Below are 15472 nucleotides of genomic sequence, written 5' to 3'. Positions count from 1 at the left end.
ACAAAAGAGACTCACTACAGCAATAATCTGATATAAAATGAGGTGGTGTTCATATATTTATTTTCTTTGTTGTTTTGAAGTTGTAAATGACAAATGTATAATACTGGTTTTCAAATAAAACAACACAAAACAAAAGTTTATCTCCACACTGGAGAAATAAACTAAATACATCAGGATGAAAGTAGACTGTAACATTGGATGGCTAAGCCGTTTACTGATCAAAACACTTTATATAAGTTTTTAATAAAGCGTACAGATGATACCTTGTAGTTTTCTACAATACGCTGAGTCTGTGGGCAGGACTGAGCCTTGTCAAAGACCCTGCACTGTTGCTTCAACCCTGCTTAAATACCTACCTTAACTGATCACAGGTGTTTCTAATCAACACCAGGTAAGTACCTGTTTGGACACGTATGGTATTCTAGGAAATGTAGTTCAGGGTTCTGGGTGCAAACCCAGGACCTCTCGTACTAAAGCATAGTGCTGATACCGCTGTACAAAAGAGCCGGCTCCTTTGCAAGGAACTTATATTGGGCTCTGTGTGTGATTATCACCTACCAGCCCTGCTGCTGCCTACCCCCGTGCATGCTACACTCTCCCCTGCCAGCCTCAAGTCTGCCCCGGACTTGCTCATCAGGCTACAGTCCGACAAGTGCAAGCTATTGTACCTGATTCCACTTCTGACACCAATGTAGTGAAATAGGTCAACGCAGGCAGGCACACCAGACAGGGTGAGGCAATCCTCACACAGGTGGAGGGCGGGTGCGAACCCAGGACCTCTTGCACTAAGCATAGCGCCAATACTGTCGTACACAAGAGCTGGCTCCTTTGCAAGGAGTGTATATCGGGCTTATGTCCCTGTTTGTGATTACGTCATCTACCAGCCCTGCTGCTGCCTACCCCTGTGCACGCTACAGTATATATATATATATATATATATATATATATATATATATATATATATATATATATATATATATATATATATATACACACACTACCGGTCAAAAGTTTTAGAACACCTCCATTTCTCCAGTTTTTATTGAAATTTACAAAGTTTAATGTCTCAATGTACTCTGAAATTAAAGCATAGAACAAATTGGAGATAAAAAAGAAATCATGGAATCATTTTGTTTAACAAAATTTAATCTATATTTTTGACTCAAAGTAGCCGCCTTTTGCAAATATAACAGTAAAACACAATTGTGGCATTCTTTCTACAATGGAAATCAAATATTCATGTCCCAGGCAAGCCTCTTTTTCTTATTTTGCCATCTTAGCAATGGCTTTCTTGCTGCCACTCGACCTGTCAAACCTGCAGCTTGAAGTCTTCTCTTCACAGTTGAAACTGAGACTTGCTTACTTCGACCAGTGTTAAGCTGTGCTTGAAGCTGTTGTCCTGTGAGGCGCCTATCACGCAAGCTGTTGACTCTCAGAAACTTGTCTTCTGATTCTGTTGTGGCTTTGGGTTTGCCAGACCTCTTCCTGTCAGAGTTTCCTCCAGTTTCCAAGTGCCTTTTGATGGTATAGGAAACTATTCACTGATACCTTGGCTTTCTTTGCAATTTCTCTAAAGGAAAGACCTACACTTTTGAGGGTTATAATGGTCTGTCTGTCTTCCCTTGTTAATTGCCTTTTTCTCACCATTATGATAGCAATATACTGCAGTACAAAACCACACAGGTCCATACAGTTTCTTGTTCCATTGATTGTACTTTTTATAGAAACATAACAATCCCATGAATGTCCGTAGGGTGCTTTGTTTAGTTCACTCACGAGGATGGTTGAATAACTACAGTACTTGAATGTTAGTGGGTTATGTTGTTCATATAACAAGTACAATGTATGGACACTAAAATGTATCTTGAAGCCTAAATTAAACAGCTGAATATGGAAAATTCAGTTTGCACCATTTTTTTTTAATTAAATACAATTTGTATGGATACATTTTTAGAGCTGTTTTACAAATCTTCATTAGTACATTTTTTAGCAGACAATAATCACCAAACCTGCAACAATAAACTCAGATAATGCAGAGGCTTCTTAATTATTCAGGCTTTCTTTTTAGAATTATAATTGGTATTATTTTAATTTTAGAATTATAACTGGTGTTATTTTCCTTTCAGAAAGAAATTGCACCAATCACGACTTGAGAATCAAGGCCACCCCGTTACAAAGCAAGAAACAAGTTGAAACTCAAAGTATTGTATGCCTACATTTATGTGTTTTACAAGTGGAACAGGTGGGGTAATTGTAGCCAGTAGCAATCAGTTGGTAGCAATTGCCCACTCTTATTTAAACCCGGCTGTTTTTGTGTTGCAAGTGCGCTGAACAGTTCTTCACCTGTCAGACGGTTGCATTTGTCTTTTAGCAACCGCTAAAACCCCTTTTAACTATGAACATATGTTAATGTGTTTTTATATTATGTATTGTAGTGTGGATCCAGGTGTCAAGGGGGGGGGGGGGGGGGGGGGGGGGGGAATAAGGTATCCTGGATTCCCTGAAGTAAACGGTTTTTAATTGTTAAATCTTTTAATGTCGTGGCTGTTGAAATCGGCTGTACTGACGTATGTGTTTTTATATCTGCAGAATGAGGACGTCAGCTAGCCACAGTTTTTATTCCTGTGGTTGAATTGCAATTTTATGATATTTGCTTTCTTCAGTTTTGTGTTGGCGAGTTCTCTTTTTTAAATTGCCACGCTATTTATTATATTTTGGTGTAATTTAACATGTATTTCTGTGTGATAATAGCTTTATTGGTTATACTGAAGTTGGTGCAGCCGTCCTTGTGTGTGTGTATAATACCATTCTGCGCTACGTTAACCTGTGTAGTCATATTGTAGTTCTACTAACAAATAAACAGGGCCGATGCTGCTGGGGGGAGGGGCCTTTGTCTTCTCTGGATCACTCTAAGCAAGCAGGTGGGTTAATATATATTGTGCAGTTTCATTTTGTGATGTTTCTTTCCACTGCACACTTTTCTAGATGTTATTAGTTTATTGTCTTATTTAATTACACATGTTCATGGTGGCATTATTTGTTGTTTGCTCTGGGCTGACCTGGTTGTTGGAGGGGCAAGGGTAAGGGGATTGTACTCTGGGTGTCTTTCCTCAGTGCTTTCTGCCTAACCTATTGTTTTATTATAGGGATGGCTGTGGTCCATAAGAAATGTTTTTTTTTTTATCTTTCTTGCATTTTCATTGCTTGGAGCCACCACTATATTGATCGGTTGTTTTATCCAATACTTTGTCTGTAATAAAAATTCCTGCTTGGAATGAGCATTTAATAACATTTCTGTCTCTGGTTTATCATTTACTTGATGAGGGCTTGAGTGGGGAATCAAAGGTCTTTCTTTTACTTAAACAATATTGGTATTCGGATCTCTGTTTTACTCTGGGGGGTGGGGGGGGGGATTTTAAACAGCACGTGTGAAAATAAACCGAGGCTGACAGGCAATGAATAAATGGACTGCAAAGGGTTAATCGCTTTTTAGTACCTTCTCCACCCCCTTCACCTTTTATGCATTATTGGGTATTGACTAATTTACTAATTTATAGTTTTATTTAGCTGAATATAAATAGCAGATGTCTCTTGTAAACTGAATGTCTGTGTGTCCGTCTTTCATTGTGGTTTTGTTTGTGAAGGAGTGGAAACACATGTAGTATTTGGAACGGAGGGAAGTGAAATGAGCCTGTACCTGGACTTTCCTGACGATAAGTATTTGGCTGGCGAACAGCATGCAGGTTTAAATAATGAGTGTGAGCAAATTAAGAGTTTAGCTTGTCGGGAGCTGATTGGATCCTATGGTATGGAAAATAGATTGTTTATTATACAGATATTTTCCCTTGCTCTGATGTTCCCTTTCCTGCACAGACAATGTGTAGAATGTTTTGCTTTTTTTTTTTTTTTTCACAGTGGTTTGTTTTGTCCTGTATTAAGCCTGGTTAGTGAACTGTACCTTTCCTAAATGCACTTCTTAAAAGTGCAATATTGCAGTTTGCACTGTGGCATTTTGATAAATATTAATTATGATGGAAAGTCTGAGTGACCACTTTTATATTTTAACCCTTTGCAGTCCATTTTATTCAGCCCTTGTCAGGCGGGTCAGGTCCAATTTATTTTCACACGCACTGTTTATTTTACATGCGCTATAAAACAGGTTTAAAAGGCACTGAATCGAAAAAGCACACTCAGTACTAAATCTCCAGCCAAGCCCCACCCCTTGTTTGCTGTATTTTTCACATACCTCCTTATAGATCTGCATACCGATAAATCCTTGTTTTATCACCAAACTCCTCAATGCGATCCAAGTCATTATTTTATTACTATAACATCTCAAAAAGCTCTGCAAATGTCAGTGATATTCTTTGAGTGCTGGATGCAGAAGCAGCTACCTCCTTTGTTTATGTCTGTGTTATCTATGTGATGCATGGGGCTAGCAGATAAGCCCCTTTTTTTGGCTTCATTCGGCTCCTATCTGTCTCGCTCGGCCATTGAAAGGTTTTCTTAGGTTTTTTCAGAGAAGAAACGACTAGAGACCTGTGCTTTGTCTTTTTGATGTCAGACAGGGTCCGACATTAGACATGAAAGGAAAAATTGTAATGTCGGATCTGGTCTGACATAGGCCCTGAAAGGGTTAACCATGTGTCATTGCTCCTAGCTGTGCTGTCCAATAAAAATGTACTCATTGCTTTTATATGTATCGTTTGACTTTTTTTCTTGGTAACATTGTTCCCCATTTTAATTCTGTATCCAAATCAAAAGAACTCGTCCATTTATCTAATATTGTTTTGTGCTTTATTCGCACTGAACTGGCATAGACGGACTACATATTAAAAATACAACCCTGTGTTTTGTAGTCCCTCTGAGTGAGCAGTAGGAGCTCCTCTTTGCTCCTGGTTAAACCAAGGTGTGGCATAGTTGGTACTGCAGCCCAAGTTACAAATAAGGGAAAACAATCAGTTTTATTTTTCACATTGTGCATTGAAGTTAAGTTGTCAAATACATTCTTTATTTTGAAGTCGATTTGTTCACATGAAGTTGCCCCACAATGTCTACATCATTACACTCAGTGACAAAAACTACTTTCAAGTCCTTTCAGAACTATACAAGGTTTGAAAGCTAAGTGCTGGAAATATGGAAATCAATACCATTATTTTGTAATGAAGTCAGTTACAACACTTTCACTAAGAAGTTAGAGACCATACTATAAATGGAAAGTTATTCTACACAAAGACCAGGATATCTGTGACAGCTGAAAGGTAAATGAATTTTAAAACCTGAGCAAAAATACATTTTAAACAAACTCCCACATCTTATTCCCACATGCATTTTTGACATGCACAGATGTTTCAGTGATTTCCTGGTAGCAGTGTGCAACAGAAATAGAATAATTCTGGGTGGTAAATCTCCCTCCCAACGTGTGAGGGTGCTAAGTAATGGGAACAGAGTACCCTGGACTGGTTGGCCTGACAATTTATTCCCAGGGTTAAAAGGAAGTCGATCATCTACAAAGGGGGCAGCTCTTCAGTGCACTAACTCATCAACTGGGAAGGGAAATGATGTGACAGCCGTGGATTGGAGGAGCAGCTGCAGTCCTTTACCAAGGGGTCATGAGTGATGGTACAAATAGGGGACGGAGTGACATGATCTATTCCTTCGTTTATGGTTAAAGAAGCACCTGGATTGTGTTTCTCGAATTGTGAGTGTTTTGTTTGTCACTAATTGTTGTTATTTGTTATTAGTAGATTGATAACAAGTTTCTGCGCTATTGCCAGAGGCCAGCACTAACCCGGACATCCCTTCACTATTATGATAAACTGTATTTACACCCATGAGCACTAAAGCACTTGCCCAGGACTGGTGACAGTGTTTGTATATTGTGTGTGTACTTTGACTGTGTTTTATTTGGGACTGCAAACCCTTTATTTATAACCACACAATACACATTGCTGTCTATTGCCTGGGATTTATTATTTGGTCACCAGACCTGGATTACAAAACTAAACCACTGTCTGTCTTTTTATTGTTCACTGTATCACTCCTACACCTGTATCCTACTAACCACTTTGCCACACAGTGATAAATAGAGCAAGCCCATTCTCAGACAACATCGAGCCTCAAAACTGCAATCACATAAGAGAATGGGGTCAGTACTTCAGAAACCCTGTCTTCATAGAAACATGCATTCTGTTTTTCCCAAGCAACAGCTCCATCACTGCAAGAACAAGTCATGTGTGAAGAAGGAATGCTGCCAGCTTTCAAACTCACACTTTGGAGTTGGGCAGCTCACTGCAGCATATAAACATGACTGTAAGTACATTTTTAAAACCCAAGATAGTGGCTGTGCCAGATAGTCAGACCTGGAGTAGTGACACTGAGGACACACACAGAATGGTGTGCATTTCAAGAGAGCTGAGCCATTTATTATTTCCATTTACTAGAAACTGTCTGAAGTTATACAACATGTACTTTCCAGAATAAACCCGTTCTGGAACCGGCAGTGTACTAGAGAACATATTAAAGTTTATTAGAGAAACAATAGTGCCCAGCTTGGACAAGAAAAAAAGTGATATTAAGGAGTGTTTTGTTCAGATGATTTGTTTGGTTTCAACTGTTTATTTGTTCCTGTGTTTGTTTCGTTTTTGTCAATAAAGGTGCACCTCTGCACTTTAACTGCAGCTTTGTCTCCCTCCTGCCAGTAGCCAGCCTTGCCAGCTATCCTTTCACAGTGCTATATTAGAAAATTTCAACCAAACCACAGAACATTCATAATAGGTGCATGTTGACTTGTTACTTCTTGGTAGAGCCCCATGAAATTATTATTATTATTTTATTATTATTTTCTGTTTTATTTTCACAAATTTTGTTTTAGTTTTATTACAGATATAAAAACAACTAAAATAGATGTATATCAATAATAGTATAGTATACATCATGTTTTAACTACATATGTAATTTTTATTAAACATTTTCTGCTTTTTGTTTTTGTTCACTAACATATTTATGCTTGTGTAAATGTCATTTTCTATAAGATGTTTGCAAATCCGACTTTTTCACATATCTGCCTATACCCCAGTCCACAGGGGGTCGGATATGTGACATTGTACTGTACTGTATAATTGCCTAAAAAAAGTGCTTGTGAACAGAATCGTGTTGTTACCTCATGCAATAATATGGTAACACCACGACACAGACCATTGTCATGTAATTACACACTTTTTTCACAAGTAGTTACTATGTAAGAGCATGGGCCATTGATAGTTACACAGTTATTACCATATTATTGCATGATTATGTTTCCACTGTAATCTAAAATTTTACTGCAATTGCATATGACATAATCTCATTGGAGAAGGGTACACAAGGTCTATAAGCAATGGGGGCAGTGGGTTCATTTTTACTGGCTGCAAGAGAGAACTAGCTGGGAGCCCCACTCTTTTAGCACAGCAGACAGCACAACTGTCTTTGTGTCTCTATGTAATACCAGTTCTTCATTAAACTACCCCTCCTGTATTAGAATATCTAAATACACTGTGTTGTCATTTCTGGAAATACCGGGGACTGTTCTGGTTCTTCTCAGGCTTTCTAATGGTAATGCCACCCAATGATACATGTTCTGTAAGGCTAGATCTCTTGTAATGAGCATACCCTTGTACTAATAGCAAAAATGCACTAAACATACAGTAAAATTTCAATATTTTAAATAAATGGGGTCAAAACTTCAGGATATGTGAAACAATATAATGCTTACATACAACTGTGATTTTTTTAGTTTTTTAGTTTTTTTTTTTTGCTGTTGTGCCTCTTTTCAATTGTGTTTCTCACTGTGTGTAGCATACCATCTGCCTTGCAAAAAATAAATAAATGAATAAATAAAAAATCTATTTTTATGTTTAATGAATACAAATTAGGGGGCTTTAAAAATGAATAAGTATTTGGCTCCCTGTGTGTAGTAATCAAATTTCATAAAACAAGATTTTAATTGGTAATTCTTTTGAAAAATAGCGTTAATTTGAAAAACTGGTAAAAATGTGGGCCTAATCAGACTGAAACTTAATAAGCCAGTACAGTACTACATTCAACTAATGACTAAATTAGGACCTACAATGCCTTTTATTTTATAAAATGCCAGATTTTGGTCACTGAGCCTCGTACCCTAACTATGTAAATATTTAAATATGGAAGGCTGTGTTTTCAGACTGCCAGTGTACAATACATTGCATCTTATTACAAGGGACAGAACAGTCTAGGGCTAAAGCAATTACTTATCCAAGGAGGTGGTGTGGTCCAGTGGTTAAAGAAAAGGGGCTTGTAATTAGGAGGACCCCCGTTCAAATCCTGGCTCAGCCACTGACTCATTGTGTGACCCTAAGCAAGTCGCTTAACCTCTTTTGGGTGAGGCATTGTTGTAAGTGACTCTGCAGCTGATGTATAGTTCACACCCTAGTCCAGGGGTTCCCAAACCTTTTTTGCTGCGCCCCCCCTTCAGAGATTTTGTTTTTCCTGTGCCCCCCTTGTAGTAAACAGTACACTATTTAGAAAAATAAGATTTTCCTAAAACAACATATTGTAACGTTGTGTGTAAACTGAAAGCAGGATCAACACAGGCAGTAGCTTTGTGCTGGAATTCAGCAGTTTATTAGCACAGATCAAGTAAACAATTAAGGACCACGCCAAAGCAAAACAAAATAAAAAATCTCTCTGCTAAATTCCAGTCTACCTCTCGCTTTCACTCAAACATCCTCTGTCACTCACTTGCAATGTCAGTAGCCCTGGGCCTCCAAATACCTTAATACGGGCCTAGATACAAATGCTCGCTATCTAGTGCCGTGACACAGCAAAACATTATGCAATATAGAAGCAGAAAAGACAAACAAACATGACAGTCAATAAGTCCTGCAATGATGAAAATCACCGGGTTGTTACACTATAGTAGCATTAAGCGTGCTGTAGGTTCTACCACGATACAGTGCAGCTGGCACAGCGGCAAAGGTGCAACATTTAAATAAGTGACTAATCTTTAATAAAGTTGTAATATATACTTTTTAAGATGGATTGTATTAATAGCAATACAGTCACTTATTGTCGTTCTTCATTCCACAAATAAATGAGAAAGTAAGGACGTGGAGGATTTAAATGCTAATTTAATTGTTTCACAGCCAAACCCAGTAAATTAAACTCATTTAATTATTACAGTATTGTTATTACAGTATTCCTTTTTGTTTAGATCAGTCTGGTTTTACTAGAAGACATTCTGTATGCAGTAAAACCTGTAAATTAAAACTAAACGCTAAGACCCCCTCTATTTATAAACTGCAGGTGTAGAGCAAACCAGAATCTCATGGGACAGAAATGCTTTGTTTAAACAGTACCCAACTTCCAAAAGCTGTGTAGTGATTTTAATGTGGACTGTGTGTATGTGTATGTGTATGTGTGTGTGTATGTGTATGTGTGTGTGTGTGTGTGTATATATATATATATATATATATATATATATATATATACAGTGCCTTGCAAAAGAATTCAGACCCCTGACCAATTCTCTCATTACTGAATTACAAATGGTACGTTGAAATTTCGTTCTGTTCGATATTTTATTTTAAAACACTTAAACTTAAAATCAATTATTTTAAGGTGACATTGGTTTTATGTTAGGAAATATTTTTAAGAAAAATAAAAAACTGAACTATCTAACGTCACCTACCAGCCCTGCCACTGCCTTCCCCTGTGCATGCTACACTCTCCACTGCCAGCCTCAAGTCCGCTCTCGATTTGCACACCAGTCTAAAGTCCGACGAGTGCGTGCCGGGGTACCTGCGTCCACTTCTGACACAAATGTAGCGGTTCCCGTAGGCAGGCGCATCACACAAGGTGAGGCAATCCACACACAGGCGGAGGGCGGTCGTGAACCAGGGACCTCTCACACTGAAGCCTAGCGCTGATACCGTTGTACAAAACAGCCGGCTCCTTTGCAAGGAGTGTATATCAGGCTTATGTCTTTTGTATATGATTACATCACCTACCAGCCCTACTGCTGCCTTCCCCCGTGCATGCTACACTCTCCCCTGCCAGCCTCAAGTCTGCCCCGGACTTGCTCACCAGGCTACACCCCAACGAGTGCGTGCTGGGGTACCTGCATCCCAACTCTAACACCAATGTAGTGATCCTGGTTCCCGCAGGCAGGCGCATCACACAGGGCGAGGCAATCCACACACAGGCGGAGGGCAGACGTGAACCCGAGACCTCTCGCATAAAAGCATAGTGCCGATACCACTGTACAAAAGGAGCGTATATCATGCTAATGTCTTTGTATGTCATACGTCACCTGCTAGCCCTGATGCTGCCTTCTGCCGTGTACGCTGCTCTCTCTCTCTCTCTCTCTCTCTCTCTCTCTCTCTCTCTCTCTCTCTCTCTCTCTCTCTCTCTCTCTCTCTATATATATATATATATATATATATATATATATATACACAGACCTAAACACAGGGAAGTGGTTTTAAAGCACTGATGCACTATTTTTAATAAACAAAGCAGCAAAACAGAAAAATTAACACCTAGCTCTATTCGAGCACTAACTAAACAAACTGGCACACAATGTCGGACAGACGCGTGATGCGCACGCGATTTTAAACACCCTCCCTGTCTGGTTACCTATATATATATATATATATATATATATATATATATATATATATATATATATATATATATATATACTGTATATGTTTGTGTTGTGGCTTTGTTGTGCGGAATGTAATAAACGAGAATCAGAACGGTGAGTTTTTTTCCCTTTCACAACGTCATTTCCACGTTTGTTTTATTTGAAATGTTTAAAGGTAAGTTTCAGTTTTCATTTGCATGTTCAGCTACAGAAAGGCACAAGTAAACCTGATGTCATTACTTTATGAAAACATGTCTATGGCCACTGTTTACTGTGAAGAAACAGCAATGGCAAAGAATGAAAAAAAAAGCGCTGCCAACTTTTATGTACTATCTATTTTGTGAATAAACAAAACAACATGTAACTTTAACTGCTATTTCTAGCACCTTTTGTTTTGTAGTTAATTCACTGGGGTGAAGTAAGTCCTACACAACTTATTCTTTACTCCTTGGATATTTTTCTATTTTAACATGTTACATGTTGGTCTTGCTGTAAAATAAAGGCACACACACACACACAGGGGCCATGCCCCCACCCCCCTGCTGTTATGTTGTCTCTGCCTGCGTTCAAAGTAATATAATGGTTTTTATTATAAATGAAAAAATGAACGAATATGTTTAAATTGAGCAAATATCTGAACATGAAAATCCTTTGTTCATCCTAACACTAATTAAAACGCACCATGGCTGCACTTTCAAATGAAGGAGGGCTGGGCGATAGAGTTGCTGAGCTATGATAGGTCTGAAGCGACACAAACTCTGTAGACAGGGATTGGTCAGATTTAACAGGGGGTTGGTCAGATTAAACATCCCTGCCTGGATAGTTTATTGAGTCAATCATCATGGAGGCCCAACGAGTCTGCCATTTAGTGCGGAGCGTTTACAGTCGCTAGGAAGTCAGAAAAATGTATTTTCCAGTCAGGTATTGGCACCCCCCTAATAACCTGGTCAGCCTCCCTAGAGGAACGCACCCCACAGTCTTTGTTAGTCACCTTGGACAAAGGCGTCTGCTAAATAAACAAATAATAATATTAAAAATACATACAGCACATTACAGGAGAAACATGAAGTTAATAAAATGCAAGAAACAACACTGATAAGATGCAACATTGTTCGTACTGAACAGTGACTTTAGTGCAAGATGCATTGTCAAAGGAAAACCGCTGTGCTACACAATCAGAACACTTGAAATGCCCCAGACACGTTTTACCTCCATTTAGTAGAATACTAAACTTTGCCTTTCCATCAAATATTTGAATACACTTCAAATAGATACATTTGAAAGATCTCATATCAAATAAGCACTCAAAACCTCTTTCTAAAAAGCAACAACAGGACCAAGTACATCAGGAAAGTACTGCTAAAATTAACCTTTAAAAGTACTAAGTGCCAATAAACAAACCAGAATAGGTATAGAAGTGACATCAGTGAATTGGATACAACCAACCATCAAAATGAGTTAGCCAATCAATTGCAATCCAGCAAGATCATCTACTGTATTGCAAATACTGGAGATATACACCTTCGCTGCCAACACAAAATGTAAATTTTTCTGCCAGTTTTGCAAAGTTCATTGCCACGCCCCAGAATAATTTGAGAAAAGTGATCTGGATTTACTCACCTAGCAGAGCTCGATGCAAATGTTCACACAGTGAACTTTCTTCGCTGGTCACAAATAACTCTGCAAGATCTGAAAGATAAATCAGAAATAGATTTCATTCAAGATAGCCACATATCAAAGACAGAACTGAAGAAAAATACTGAATGTATAGTGGATTTTACAGTGGAGAAGAGAAGGGTGGTTATAAAGGTATGTAAAAGGCTGGGTTGTGTGGAAACGTCAAACCAAGAAGGAGTAGCACGCACAGACAGTGCTGAGGTAAATAAAAGCGCTGACGCATAAGTTAAATTATAAATAAAAAGATTTAACAAAACAAAACACTCAAAATAAATGGCACAGTGGCCAAAACAGACAAACACAACTGACATGAAACACACCAACAGGTATCGTAGTCGTGTATAACCAGCACACGTAGCAATTGTTATGTTTAAGCTTTCAGCTTCTCTTTGACTCACGTCTCTTTCTGTCTCTGAACACACTAACTGTGGGTTTATATACATGTGACTGTCTCTAAATTAGTAATAAATTAATCAATCTGGATACAGTCACATTCTGCACAAGTTTAGCATGGATGGGGAAGTGTAACTAAAATAATTTTAAATAAAATAATGTGTTTTTACACACATAAACAATACGTTTTAAATAATAATATAACAAATAATATAATGCACACAGGGGCAGGGTGTACCTTGTCACAGGGTATCATTTGCCTATATTAAGAAAATATCTCTAGACCTGGCGCAAGCCGTATGACAAATAAACAAGCTATTAAACAAGCCAAGTGCAGCCAAGAGCTAACACAAACGTAAACACACTTTCAGGTCCTTTGGTTAACACTAACTGAAGCCCAAACGGATAATGAATTTCCCTGGCCTTAACACTGACTCTGCATGCAAAACACCATTTATGGTTTACAGGAATGATTTGGGTTCCTGTTTGTACCAAATTTTATAGCCATATGGAAGTGAAACAGAAAGAGGCCAAGTAACTTGCACACCGACATTGAGGCTCAGTGGCAGAGATGAGATATAAACCCGCAATCCCTTGGGTCTCAATCCATATCTCTATCGTACATTTAAACAGACTCCATTGCTCTTCTGGAGGACAGTGGCTATTTTATTCCCTTTATGACAATCACACCCTTAACCCACAATGCACTTTTTAAAAAGATGTGGCAGCTTCATATTCATGCATCATCACTTATCCTGAAAAGAAGGCTTGTATTTTGTGTATAAGTGTATTTAATGAGGCTTGAAAGAGATGATTGCCAAATACCAGTCTGTCGCATTTAAGCTTGTTGGCATCCAATTACACCAATCGTAATTATATTGTTTTATAATGTAACGTGTGTCCAAGGCTCCCTCATGGACTTTTAGTTCTGTGTACTGGAACTCAGGATGTGGAGACAGAGAGGCCCTTTCCTTGACTGGGATTTAACTACAGGCAATCACTTGCAAGCTGATGCTTAATAAACACAGGCTAGCCTACAGTCAGTGGGGCTTAGAGGGAGTGGGGTCTAAGGTGTTTACTTCTTACACTGTAAAAATATAAATGTAAATTTAAAGTCTGAGGACAAATTACTTCTTGCTATTTGATTGTCTTAAAGAGTAAGTAGCAGGGTTCCGAAAAATATAATATTACACGTCCCCATGCTACAACTGTTTAAATAATGTACCTGTGCTTTTTATTTTCATTGTTAACATCCTGACAATTTTCACACTTATAACTTTGAAGTCTGTTTCAAAGCTCTTTTCAAAATGTTCACTCTAGTGCACTAATAGTGTAAGTATTATTGCCTACTCTATCAAACAGGTAACAAAGTAATCACGATCCATGACGTGGTGCAGAACAGAAAAGCTAGGGCACTTTTTGTTATATTTATTCTATTTTATTTTTTATCGCTCTTCCTACAGTGATTAAAATGACAGATCTCAAACCCCAGTGCACTAGAGCGGGCATTTTAAAAAGAGGTTTGAAACAGATTTGAACATTATATGTTATAAATTACAGGTAAATTATTTATACAGTTGTAGCAGCACAAGGAGATGTATAACACTATATTTTTCTGAACCCCGCTACTTTTTCTTTAAGTGGTGGTGTTAAAAATTGGAACTGCTTTGTTTGAAACATGGAGGATGTTTTGACAAACAGTGGATTTGTAAGAAACTTCTCAAACATTCTAAAGTTCAGTATCATGAATATTAAGCGTTGCAGTGACTGTGTAAATTATCATTGGGCAATAAAGTTAACTTTTAGACCCCACCCCTCAAAGATAACAAAGTGCAGAACAGTGATGTCAAGCTTTAGTAAACTCTAGAACTCCCACAGTTATACTCATATTTGAAACCGCTGCCAGCAGTTATTATGACGGTTACATTTTAAACAACATCAATATTAAAAAGGAAGACAAACTATCAGATACAACTCAAAAGTTTTATTCAAACACATTACATCAAACATTTGCACAGCCAAAACGCTGTATGTAAATGAACATTTAAACATAAAAGGGTTTATTTTCTAACTTACCACATATAAAGCACTACTTCAAAAAATGAAAAACTATAACACAATAAGCATTTCAAAAGAAATTAGTGTGTAAACAGGTATATGTACATACACAACTGTAAAAACAAAAGTGCAGCACAGAAACCAGGTTGAGCTGTTGCAGCCTGATGCTTTGTAGTTTTCTGATCGAAATGTTTCTGCCGAAGCGTTGTGGCTAGCTTCAAAATGAAATCTCTCCTGCTGCTATTCCCCCCCGGTAGAAAATATTGTATTGTATTGTAAAAACATGTATTGTAAAAGGAAGTCAAAATGCTGCTTTGACGATTCTAGTTAGAGGGCATTATAACTTTTTTTTTTTTTTTGCAATCCTGCCTTTCAAATGCCATCAGGGTATTTAATATGTGTATTTAGGAAAAGTCAAAAATGGACAATCACGTATCTTTCACACACACAGAGTAATTAAAATTTTAAAAGTGAAAACCGTCAAAATGACTGCCATGGCGGTTCTAATGTCAAAGGAGGATTTAACAGGGGTCTTGCTGCCCGTGATGTAAGGAGTACTTGCAATGAATAACTGAATGAATTCTCTAGATGACTTGCATACGTGTTCGCTGGTAGACTGACAGGAGATGGAGACAGGTTGGGGTTGACATGTCCTGCAGGCTCAAAGGGTTATTTACACAC

The 15472-nt window shown here is 38.0% G+C and overlaps 1 protein-coding gene across 8 annotated transcripts in view; it reads right to left on the bottom strand.

The window, feature by feature from the left end:
- Positions 1 to 15472, bottom strand: part of LOC121314700 (poly(rC)-binding protein 3-like) — a 403285-nt gene that overhangs the window by 238825 nt on the left and 148988 nt on the right. For all 8 annotated transcript variants that reach the window (XM_041248235.1, XM_041248236.1, XM_041248237.1 and 5 more), the window contains one exon: positions 12284 to 12352. The gene's annotated coding sequence lies outside the window, so the exon portion shown is untranslated. The remainder of the gene's footprint in view (positions 1 to 12283; positions 12353 to 15472) is intronic.

This window comes from Polyodon spathula, chromosome 4, assembly GCF_017654505.1.
Source record: "Polyodon spathula isolate WHYD16114869_AA chromosome 4, ASM1765450v1, whole genome shotgun sequence".
Lineage (NCBI taxonomy): Eukaryota > Metazoa > Chordata > Actinopteri > Acipenseriformes > Polyodontidae > Polyodon > Polyodon spathula.
Note: the sequence above shows the minus strand (reverse complement) of the source record. Positions and strands in the feature narration are given on the sequence as shown.